The 12,068-nt window shown below is 46.6% G+C and overlaps 1 long non-coding RNA gene across 1 annotated transcript; it reads left to right on the top strand.

Annotated features, from left to right (window-relative positions):
- The first annotated feature begins 15 nt into the window (after positions 1-15).
- Positions 16-5,387, top strand: LOC142141997 (uncharacterized). The gene is made up of 2 exons (XR_012688973.1): positions 16-98; positions 4,763-5,387. It is a non-coding gene; the product is annotated as an uncharacterized LOC142141997 (long non-coding RNA).
- Positions 5,388-12,068: the final 6,681 nt, after the last annotated feature.

Consider the following 12,068-nt stretch of genomic DNA (forward strand, 5'->3'; position numbering starts at 1 on the left):
CATCACCAGGTCATGTGACTGCAGCGTTCACATGACACACAGTGCAGGAGCTGTTGCAGGAAATCTTCATGTTTTTGTTGTCAGTAGTGGAGAAAAAGGTAAGAAGGAGTAATGTGATGGGGAGAGGGGCATGTGTGAGTGAAGCTGCTGGGCAGAGGGGGGAACGTGTAAGTGAAGTTGCTAGGTAGAGGGGACATGTGTAAGTGAAGCTACTGGGCAGAGAGGGGGGCATGTGTGATTGAAGCTACTGGGCAGAGGGGCCATGTGTGATTAAATCATGTAGGCAATGGGGGCATTTGTGATTAAGGTATGTGGACAGAGAGGGGAATGTGTGATTGAAGCTGCTGGGCAGAGGTGGGGCATGTGTGATTAAAGCTACTGGGCAGACGGGGGGCATGTGTGATTGAAGCTGCTAGGCAGAGGGGGACATGTGTGATTGAAGCTGCTGGGCAGAGGGGAGGGGGCATATGTGTTTGAAGCTGCTGGGCAGAGGGGACATGTGTGAGTCAAGCATGTGGGCAGAGGGGACACGTGTAAGTGAAGCTGCTGGGCAGAGGGGACACGTGTAAGTGAAGCTGCTGGGCAGAGGGGGCACCTGTGTTTAAAGCTGCTGGGCAGAGGTGGAGCATGTGTGATTAAAGCTGCTGGGCAGAGGGGACATGTGTGATTAAAGCTGCTGGGCAGAGGGGACATGTGTAATTGAAGCTGCTGGGCAGATGGGGCACATGTGAGTGAAGCTGCTGGCCAGAGGGGGGGCATGTGTGATTATAGCTGCTGGGCAGAGGGGACATGTGTGAGTGAAGCTGCTTGGAAGAGGGGGGGGGGCATGTGTGATTAAAGCTGCTGGGCAGATGGGGCACATGTGAGTGAAGCTTCTGGGCAGAGAGGGGCACATAAGAGTGAAGCTGCTGGGCAGAGGGGGGCATGTGTGATTGAAGCTGCTGGTCAGAGGGGGGCATGTCTGATTGAAGATTGAAGCTGCTGGGCAGAGGAGGACATATGTGATTGAAGCTGCTGGGCAGAGGGGGGGGGGCATGTGTGTTTGAAGCTGCTGGGCAGAGGGGGCATGTGTGAGTCTAGCATGTGGGCAGAGAAGAGCACGTTTGATTGAAGTTGCTAGGTAGAGGGGACATGTGAGATTGAAGCTGCTGGGCAGATGGGGCACATGTGAGTGAAGCTGCTGGGCAGAGGGGAGCACCTGTGTTTAAAGCTGCTGGGCAGAGGTGGAGCATGTGTGATTAAAGCTGCTGGGCAGAGGGGACATGTGTAATTGAAGCTGCTGGGCAGATGGGGCACATGTGAGTGAAGCTGCTGGGCAGAGGGGGGGCATGTGTGATTAAAGCTGCTGGGCAGAGGGGGCATGTGTAAGTGAAGCTGCTGGGCAGAGGGGGGCACATGTGAGTGATGCTGCTGGGCAGAGGGGGCGCATGTGAGTGAAGCTGCTGGGCAGAGGGGGGCGCATGTGAGTGAAGCTGCTGGGCAGAGGGGGTCGCATGTGAGTGAAGCTGCTGGGCAGAGGGGGTCGCATGTGAGTGAAGCTGCTGGGCAGAGGGGGTCGCATGTGAGTGAAGCTGCTGGGCAGAGGGGGGCGCATGTGAGTGAAGCTGCTGGGCAGAGGGGGGCGCATGTGAGTGAAGCTGCAGGGCAGAGAGGGGCACATGTGAGTGAAGCTGCTGGGCAGAGGGGACACGTGTAAGTGAAGCTGCTGGGCAGAGGGGGTCGCATGTGAGTGAAGCTGCTGGGCAGAGGGGGTCGCATGTGAGTGAAGCTGCTGGGCAGAGGGGGTCGCATGTGAGTGAAGCTGCTGGGCAGAGGGGGTCGCATGTGAGTGAAGCTGCTGGGCAGAGGGGGGCGCATGTGAGTGAAGCTGCAGGGCAGAGAGGGGCACATGTGAGTGAAGCTGCTGGGCAGAGGGGACACGTGTAAGTGAAGCTGCTGGGCAGAGGGGGTCGCATGTGAGTGAAGCTGCTGGGCAGAGGGGGTCGCATGTGAGTGAAGCTGCTGGGCAGAGGGGGTCGCATGTGAGTGAAGCTGCTGGGCAGAGGGGGTCGCATGTGAGTGAAGCTGCTGGGCAGAGGGGGCGCATGTGAGTGAAGCTGCTGGGCAGAGGGGGTCGCATGTGAGTGAAGCTGCTGGGCAGAGGGGGTCGCATGTGAGTGAAGCTGCTGGGCAGAGGGGGTCGCATGTGAGTGAAGCTGCTGGGCAGAGGGGGCGCATGTGAGTGAAGCTGCAGGGCAGAGAGGGGCACATGTGAGTGAAGCTGCTGGGCAGAGGGGACACGTGTAAGTGAAGCTGCTGGGCAGAGGGGGGCACTTGTGTTTAAAGCTGCTGGCCAGAGGGGGGGCATGTGTGATTATAGCTGCTGGGCAGAGGGGACATGTGTGAGTGAAGCTGCTGGGCAGAGGGGGGGGGGGGCATGTGTGATTAAAGCTGCTGGGCAGATGGGGCACATGTGAGTGAAGCTTCTGGGCAGAGAGGGGCACATAAGAGTGAAGCTGCTGGGCAGAGGGGGGCATGTGTGATTGAAGCTGCTGGTCAGAGGGGGGCATGTCTGATTGAAGATTGAAGCTGCTGGGCAGAGGAGGACATATGTGATTGAAGCTGCTGGGCAGAGGGGGGGGGGCATGTGTGTTTGAAGCTGCTGGGCAGTGGGGGCATGTGTGAGTCTAGCATGTGGGCAGAGAAGAGCACGTTTGATTGAAGTTGCTAGGTAGAGGGGACATGTGAGATTGAAGCTGCTGGGCAGATGGGGCACATGTGAGTGAAGCTGCTGGGCAGAGGGGAGCACCTGTGTTTAAAGCTGCTGGGCAGAGGTGGAGCATGTGTGATTAAAGCTGCTGGGCAGAGGGGACATGTGTAATTGAAGCTGCTGGGCAGATGGGGCACATGTGAGTGAAGCTGCTGGGCAGAGGGGGGGCATGTGTGATTAAAGCTGCTGGGCAGAGGGGGCATGTGTAAGTGAAGCTGCTGGGCAGAGGGGGGCACATGTGAGTGAAGCTGCTGGGCAGAGGGGGGCACATGTGAGTGATGCTGCTGGGCAGAGGGGGCGCATGTGAGTGAAGCTGCTGGGCAGAGGGGGGCGCATGTGAGTGAAGCTGCTGGGCAGAGGGGGTCGCATGTGAGTGAAGCTGCTGGGCAGAGGGGGGCGCATGTGAGTGAAGCTGCAGGGCAGAGAGGGGCACATGTGAGTGAAGCTGCTGGGCAGAGGGGACACGTGTAAGTGAAGCTGCTGGGCAGAGGGGGGCGCATGTGAGTGAAGCTGCTGGGCAGAGGGGGTCGCATGTGAGTGAAGCTGCTGGGCAGAGGGGGTCGCATGTGAGTGAAGCTGCTGGGCAGAGGGGGCGCATGTGAGTGAAGCTGCAGGGCAGAGAGGGGCACATGTGAGTGAAGCTGCTGGGCAGAGGGGACACGTGTAAGTGAAGCTGCTGGGCAGAGGGGGGCACGTGTAAGTGAAGCTGCTGGGCAGAGGGGGGCACTTGTGTTTAAAGCTGCTGGGCAGAGGTGGGCATGTGTGATTAAAGCTGCTGGGCAGAGGGGGGGGGGGGCATGTGTGATTAAAGCTGCTGAGCAGAGGGGACATGTGTAAGTGAAGCTGCTGGGCAGAGGGGGCACATGTGAGTGAAGCTGCTGGGCAGAGGGGGGGAATGTGTGATTAAAGCTGCTGGGCCAAGGGGACATGTGTAAGTGAAGCAGCTGGGCAGATGGGGCACATGTGAGTGAAGCTGCTGGGCAGAGGGGGCCACATGTGAGTGAAGCTGCTGGGCAGAGGGGGGCACATGTGAGTGAAGCTGCTGGGCAGAGGGGGTCACGTGTGAGTGAAGCTGCTGGGCAGAGGGGGTCACGTGTGAGTGAAGCTGCTGGGCGGAGGGGGTCACGTGTGAGTGAAGCTTCTGCTGGGCAGAGGGGGCCACATGTGAGTGAAGCTGCAGGGCAGAAGGGGGCATGTGTGAGTCTAGCTGCTGGCCAGAGAGGGGCCATGTGGGGGAGAAACCTCTTTCCCACACTACCCTTCCTCGACCGACAATGCCCTGACACTTGCCAGCTGTTGTTTGATATTCCCCATGACACATGCTCATTATCTTTTCCCTCCCAGACCCCTGCCCACAGTCCGGTCTCACATGCCACTGCTGCCCACCAGCTTTTCTCTCACATGCCCTGCTGCCTGAATCTCGACACCTCTCTTACTTCAAAATAGAAAAAGGCACCCTTTATTTGAAAGAGACAATTATTGCCATAAATGTTGTGGTTTTGTTTTTTAAAAATACCATACCTAGTCACATGTTATTATTACAGGCTATGAGTATAATATATAATAATAATTGCCTTTGTCACAACAACGTACATAAAAGACTAATTTCGCAAAAATAAATCCCCATTTTTTTGATCTCCAGAAATACAACTATACTTCCAGGTTCCTATACACTTTTTTTCGGTAGTATACTTCAGCCTTCTCACTTATCCATAAATTTAAATTTTGCTATTTTTTCATGGTTTCTTTCGGGGACGTCGGGAAACATTGGAGCACAGTGTAGTGACTAGTCTTAAGGGCAATTTAAGACGTCCTAAAAGTTTATTGGCTCTCCTATTAGGTGTTCCGTTTAAATTAAGTGTCCAACATGACACAGTATGGTTTTTTTTTTATTAGTGGAGTGGTCTCCAAAATCTGCGTCTGCATTGTCACAGTGCACAGCAAGGATGACTGTGCGTTGCTTGGATTGGGGGATCGGAGGTACCAAGGTTTTTTGTTTTTTTCTCTTTCCAGGTCACCTCCACTCTCAGGGCTACAGCTTTTCTTGAATGCTGCCTCTGAAACTCTTCAACATAATGTCTGTCTGTCAAGTAACTGCATGACCCTGCTGAAAGCTCACTTGTTTAAGAAGAGTTTAAATAGTCCGTGTTGTTTGCTTCGCCTAGATTCACACTCCAGTGGGTAAAAGGACACGTACTGGAGGACTGTTACTGTTTTTTTTCTTTAAAGCATCTGTTCATCAAGCAATATTAATGAAAGAGAATGCGAGAAACATAGTACAGACAGTTTATTAATTATTTTATTTTTGCTCCCAAACTTCATGTTATTATCCCACGTGATAATGACTGGTGCATTTAAAGGAAAGTGTGATAGTTATGTCGTCGCTTGTTATGGCAAGCACCAGCATGTGGAATATATTACCTGACATTATAAATGGGCGTTACGAGACATTTGTGTGTGCTGTCATTACATACTAGACAGCTGAAGTCTGTAATATATTTGAATATTTTGTAACAAGTACATAATTTAATATGTCATGTAAACAAAACGTACTGCAAACAGCTTTTTTGTAAATTTGAGGGGTAAGGGTTGTGATGAAGTAGATATTTCCTTTACCATTAAAATTACTACATTTTTATTTTGGCTGCTATAATCTCTCAAGCCACCACCATTTTTAGTATTTCAGGTCTGTACTTTATCTGTAATTGCTGTGCCAACCAAGGTCCAACCCCCGCCAAGGAAGTGGAGGATTCGGGAGGGGGTGACTGATGTATGATTAAAAAATGTCAGAATTTGGGGAAAAAAAAGGATCTAGTACCATGTCTATTACGCCACATCTGATTATAAGAAGAATCTGTACATAATCAACTTCCACCTTGCAATTATATCAGGAAGAAGTTACTTATACTGCATTTTGCAATAGATCCATAATAATCCCGTCGCCCACAGGTGATTATTTGTATAGTGTGCCACTAACTATATCTCTCTTCAGTTCAGGTAATTTTGAGTTAGGTGTGTGTCTGATTCTAAATTTGCCATACACAAATGTGGTGCACTCTGTAATTTTCATCACTCTCATCACACATTATGCTTACCACAATAAGAAGTCCTGGGAAAAAACGTGTGGCATTGAAAGAAAGGTAGTTCGGCAAATAATCTTAAGAATTAAGGGCCTGATTCATTAAGGAAAGATAACCAAAAAGTTGAGTACGTTTTCTGGACAAAACCATTTGCAATGCAAGGGGTGCAATTTTTTTTTTTTATTTTGCCCATAAGGAAAATGCTGTCTCTTTTTTTCATGTAGCACACAAATATTTGATAGCTTATCTGTACACTGAGATTTAAAGTTGATCTAGGACATTCACTACCCCAACTATAAATCTGATATCACATTTTAAATTTACCTCCTCCTTCAATGCAACATGGTTGTGCCTTACTTACTTAATTTTGATTAACTTTCCTTAATGAATCAGGCCCTAAGATCCTAAAAAAAGGGATGATCACCATCCTCCGCTCTTGTTATGATAACTGCTATACCTACTCCCAGTGCCTTTCTTGACTATGGTTCCAGTAGGATTAAGGATATGGATGAGATAACCTAGTACAATGTGGTTACTAATTCCACATAAGTACCCCTTGAGCAAAATATACACCTTGGGCATATCAGCAGGCCACTGTCCGAAAAAGTGTTTAATTTGAAATGTTAATTTATCAATGGTTTAGTGCGAGGATGAAGGGGGCGAATCGTGTTATTTTGGCACCCCCCCTCCTTCTCCTGCCGCTGTGTCGTTGTGACCTGCAGGGCAGAGCCAACATTACGCAAGTCAACGCGAATCGAATAATGGAGTCCCCAATGCTGCATACTTCACTAGGGAGCAGGATGCGGGAGAATCAACTGCTCTCCCAGAAATACGGGATACCTACCCAGAATTCAGGTCTCTCGAGCATTCCGGGAGAGTGGGCAAGTATGAGTAAAACATAACCTAAAACAACCACTACATAGCATACAAGCAATAATAGTCAACTCCTGTAAGCAAATCTACATGCACAAGACATAGAGAATTCTAAGTAACACCATACAAATGAGCTGTCATCTAAAATTCTCTGCTACAGTGGAAAGTTCTGTGAATAGGGGGGGGGGGGCAAGTTTTTCATATATGTCTAATGCATGCCGATGTGCATTTAGGTTCTGGTACAGAATAAACATTGTAATGACTTGACTTTTCTTCTGAGTTGATCTACATATTGGGCCTGATTCCTTAAGGAAAGTCACAAAAGCAAAACCATGATGCATTGGAGGGGGGGGGGTGTAAATTTAAAAAGTGATGGCAGATTTATATTTGGGGTAGGGCATGTCCTAGATCAACTTTAAATTTCAGTGTACAAATAAACTATCAAGTATTTGTGTGATGCATGAAAAAACAGCCAGTATTTTCCTTATGTGAAAAATAATAAACTAATTTGCACCCCTTGCACTGAAACATGGTTTTGTCCAGATAACTTACTCAGTTTAAGGCCCATAATGAATCAGGCCCTCTGTGTGAGGTAAAACAGATCAGTGTTTCTTAGCTATTTATTATAGGAGATGCCAAGTGATAGTGTCTGCCCTTCCCCCCCCAAGATAATGTATTTCATATTTGACAATTAAGGGAACCTAAAAAACAGATTTTGGCATCCACAGGTTGAGTATTTCTGAGCATGTTGACAAGTATGTTTGGGTAACAAATGTTACAAAGAAATCTATTTTTGAATCTCTATACAGTGGTGTAAAAAAAAAATATTAGTGGTGAAAAAAGTATCCCTAACTTGCTTTTACATAAATCTGTAACACCATGGCTTTTTCATTCCAAATTCTCTCCCTGACCATTTGTAGACAACCCCTTTTCATCATCACTTTTTCCATTTACTGCCACCTGCTCACTTCAAGCTTCTTCTGCCCAGTATCTTTGATTTCTCCTGCCATAAGCCCTTCATACATTTTGCGATGGCCATTTTACAGTGAAAATTGCTGTTTTCTCGATTTTAATGGCTCATTGCACTTTAATACAGTTTTTGAATACCTAAATCATTTTAGTGTAGGAATAACCCTTAGCTAATACACTGAAGTCATGTCTGGCCCAAAACGGTTTGTACATTTACATACTGTCTGTGCTCAGATCACACACTTTTACATACATGTGGAACACATACTTGCCAACTCCCAGAAACTTGTTTCCGGGAGTTGGGGGCCAAAATGACGCGATTGGCCTCGCCCCCTCCCGCCCTCCAAAATGGCGTGATTCACCGCGATTCTCTGTGAAATCTTGGATCCGGGAGAAATGCCAGCTCCCTCGGGAGCCCGGCCCCAATTTTCTGGAGTCTCCCGGACTGTCCGGGAGAGTTGGCAAGTATGGTGGAACATCGCACAGAAGAAGGAGGTAGGCATGCTGAAATTAATCTTTTTTTTTTTCCCACTGGGTGCCTTTATCTCCCTACAGATATTATCACATTCCTATGCTCTATCATCTCCCAGCACCAATATCCACTTCTTATTCAGCTAGAGAGATTGGAAAATGGATCCCAGCTTAAACTAAATTTAGGCTATGTACACACTAGGATCAAAGATGCGCATGTCAATGGATATGAAAATAAGTAATTGTACCAAATTAGATTGTACATATTTGCATTTTTAATTGTGTTTAACTGGTGTTGCGCTACAGTGCTCTAATATGAAAGGGGTTTTTTTACCCATTTTTTTTACCCATTTCAGTGGGTCTTACATAGCGTGAAGTACTGAAGTTGAAAATTAAATTTTAATGGGAATACATTGTAAATATTGTAAATGTAATGAGATGCTGTTGAGAAGCATTTGCATATGGGTTTGACTTGAGCAAGGTAACAACCCCATGCCATGCCCATGATCAAATAACAGATTGAACGCACTTCTAAACTCATATCAGTCGTGTGGTAAAGGCAGTGTGGTTTATATTGTTTTTACTTACCTTAAAAAAGCACATTGCAAGCACCAGAGACACCATCATCATCATCCTCAATTTGCACCTGCCCTTGACCACAAATAATACGGCCTTCTCAGGCGTATGTGTGATGTTTCCCCAATATGCATCCGTTCGCAATTGCACAAATACACCCTTACTGTACTAGGCCTATGTTAGTATGTCACCATTCCACCCCTCCAGACGGTACCCCGATGCTTGGGATACCGGCACCCAATACTCCTCCAAAAGAAACCTGAAGCCTCAAATCAACGACCTATTAAAATCTACACTAACCGTGTCACCGACCGAGGAAATGAGTGAAACAACGGGTATGCGACTGGTGCAAAATGAAAAGATGCTGGAGCCTGGTGCTTCATTGTGACGTCACCGACGTTTCATGCAGCTGTAGCCCAACTCCAACCCCTAACACTTAATATTAACATACCTGTTTAAATGTAGATGTCGCTGTCTTCAGTGATGTCACAATGAAGGGCCAGCAACCAGCATGGTCGGATTTTGCAGCAGTCGCATACCCGTTGTTCCGGTAATGTTCTCCGTCGGTGAGAAGGTAAGTGTAGATTTTAAGCGGTCGTTGATTTAAGGTTTTGGGTTTGTTTTGTAGGTGTATTCGGTGTCGGTATCCCAAGATTCGGCATACCGATTACCTCGGCTCCAGACACAGGCTGGCATTACATATGAAAAGATCAAAAGCATCCTGGACAAGATTATGCCTTCAAATCTAATGGAAGTACCCTACTGTGAACAGCACATACACTTCCTCACAGGAAGACTAGGAATATTTACTTTATAAATGGTATGTTTTTGTAGAAGTTCAAATGTTACATAGTTACCTAATTAGTAAGATTGTAAAATACACAGGTGCATCAAGCTTAACCTTTAAGGGGCGGATTCAGTTGTCCTCGGTTTTCCTACCACTACTATGGCAAAAGTAACGCTCATTTTTGCTCGCACCACTATGGGGCGCCAGCAAAATGAACGTTACTTCTGTAAAAAGAAAAATTGCGCAAGATATCTCGTGGCCGTTGCAGGGGCACCTCACACAGATATTTTGAGAACTGAATTCCCCCATAAGAATGTCTAATGGTTGAGTGGAAAAATGAAACATTATTAGTTACTGAGTTGTAAAATAAAATATTGGTTCAATGAAATATTATGACATTTCAGAAGTCATTTAATAAACACAAAAAATGGAGGCCAGCACTGATTTCTATTTCCACAATTGCAACTAGTGGTCTCTAGGGGCATTACAAGTTGCTTGCCCACTTCTGGACTTTGGGAACACCCCCAAAAAGTCAATTTGTGAGAGTCACGCACCAGACCTGACAGACAATTTTAATTGGGTCCAGCGCTGTCCATGTGGCGGCTACACTGCCGGGCAGTTCCTGCTCTGGCGGCTTCTCCATCTGCTCCCCTGGCTGGATCTGTAGCAATCACCAGATGCGCAAGTGCAATTCCGCTATTTAATACATAGCATCATTATTCATTCTTTGCAGGGAGTCTCCTTCTTTTCCACCTATACTTTTTAAAGTACCTGTGTCCAAAGAACAGTGCCACATCTTCGTTTTGCAACTTTTGCTACGTTTTGGCTCTGATTGCATATTATTATCTCCATGTGCATTCCTATTATCCATCATCTCCAGCCTGTTCCTCTGATCCACCAGCTCCATTGTGTTCCTGGTATCAGTCATCTTTAGTGTGTTCCTGGTATCCACCATCTTCAGTGTATTTATGGTATCAGTCATCTCCAGTGTACAGTCATGGCCAAAAGGTTTAAGAATGACACAAATATTATTTTTCAAGTCTGCAGCCTCAGTTTTTATGATAGCAATTTGCATATACTCCAGAATGTCATGAGAGTGATCAGATGAATTGCAATTAATTTCAAAATTCCCTCTTTGCCATGACAATGAATTTTATCCCAAAAACAACATTTCCACTGCATTTCAGCCTTGCCACAAAATGACCAGCTGACATCAGGTCAGTGATTCTCTCGTCAACACAGGCGAGTGTGTTGACGAGGACAAGGCTGGAGATCACTCTGTCATGCTTATTGAGTTAGAATAACAGACTGGAAGCTTTTAAAAGGAGGGTGGTGCTTGAATCATTGTTCTTCCTCTGTTAACTATGGATACCTGCAAGGAAACGTGCAGTCATCATTGCTTTGCACAAAAAGGGCTTCACAGGCAAAAATATTGCTGCTAGTAAGATTGCATCTAAACCAACCATTTAGCGGATCATCAAGAACTTGAAGGAGAGAGGTTCAATAGTTGTGAAGAAGGCTTAAAGGCGCCCGAGAATGTCCTGCAAGTGCCAGGACCGTCTCCTAAATTTGATTCAGCTGCGGGATTGGGGAACCACCAGTGCAGAGCTTGCTCAGGAATGGCTGTAGGTAGGTGTGAGTGCATCTGCATGCACAGTGAGATGAAGACTTTTTGAGGATGGCATGTTGTCAAGAAGGCCAGCAAAGAAGCCACTTCTCTCCAGCAGTGCCGTAACTAGACATTTTAGTGCCCTGGGCGAGACAGGGCACTGGCGCCCCCTATCTAAATGGGAGTGACATTTGCCAAGTGGGTGTGGCCAACCTAATGTGGGGGTGTGGCTAGCACTTTACTTAAAGAATTCTGCGGGAAAGTCTCAGTCTAATTCAGTGCCAGGTAGCGGGTGGCTGCTGCGCCTCCTTGGGCTTGCGCCCCTGGGCGATGGCACTGCCCACACATGCCTAGTTACAGCTCTGCAAAGGGGTCAGAATCTGCATTGATTTGTCAAGAAATTCAGTTTCATGATAATAATAATAATATTTGGCATGGCATCTATTATTAAGTCATAATTATTTTAATCTAGCAATAGTAACATTTAAAGCATTTACCACCCTTAGATGACTTTAATGTATTAGCTTGTATGGCCTCCTGCAACGTTTGATACATTGATTTTCTCATGTGCTTTTCAGCCATTTATTTAATTTGTAGCACCCTGCAGGGCATTCCTTATCAATGCCATTATCAGTAATAACGAATGACCCACAAATTGTAATATACATTTGGATTATTTTACATAATATTTTACATGTGGAGCCAGTCTCATGGTTGAGCTTACCGTGCTTGTTAACAGATACTTTGCAAAACCCAGATTTCGAAATATGATTATTGAACTTCATTAATAATAAGCAGTTGAGGAGGACAGGGAAATAAGGTTATAATTATTTCTTGCAGCTGTCTATAAACATCTAAACCTAGCAGGGAGCTGAGAGATAGTACCACAATGTCAGATGAAAATCAATTAAAACCACTTTACTAACCATTAGAAAGCATAAGAAAGTCCATAAT

The sequence above is a fragment of the Mixophyes fleayi genome, chromosome 1, assembly GCF_038048845.1.
Source record: "Mixophyes fleayi isolate aMixFle1 chromosome 1, aMixFle1.hap1, whole genome shotgun sequence".
NCBI lineage: Eukaryota > Metazoa > Chordata > Amphibia > Anura > Limnodynastidae > Mixophyes > Mixophyes fleayi.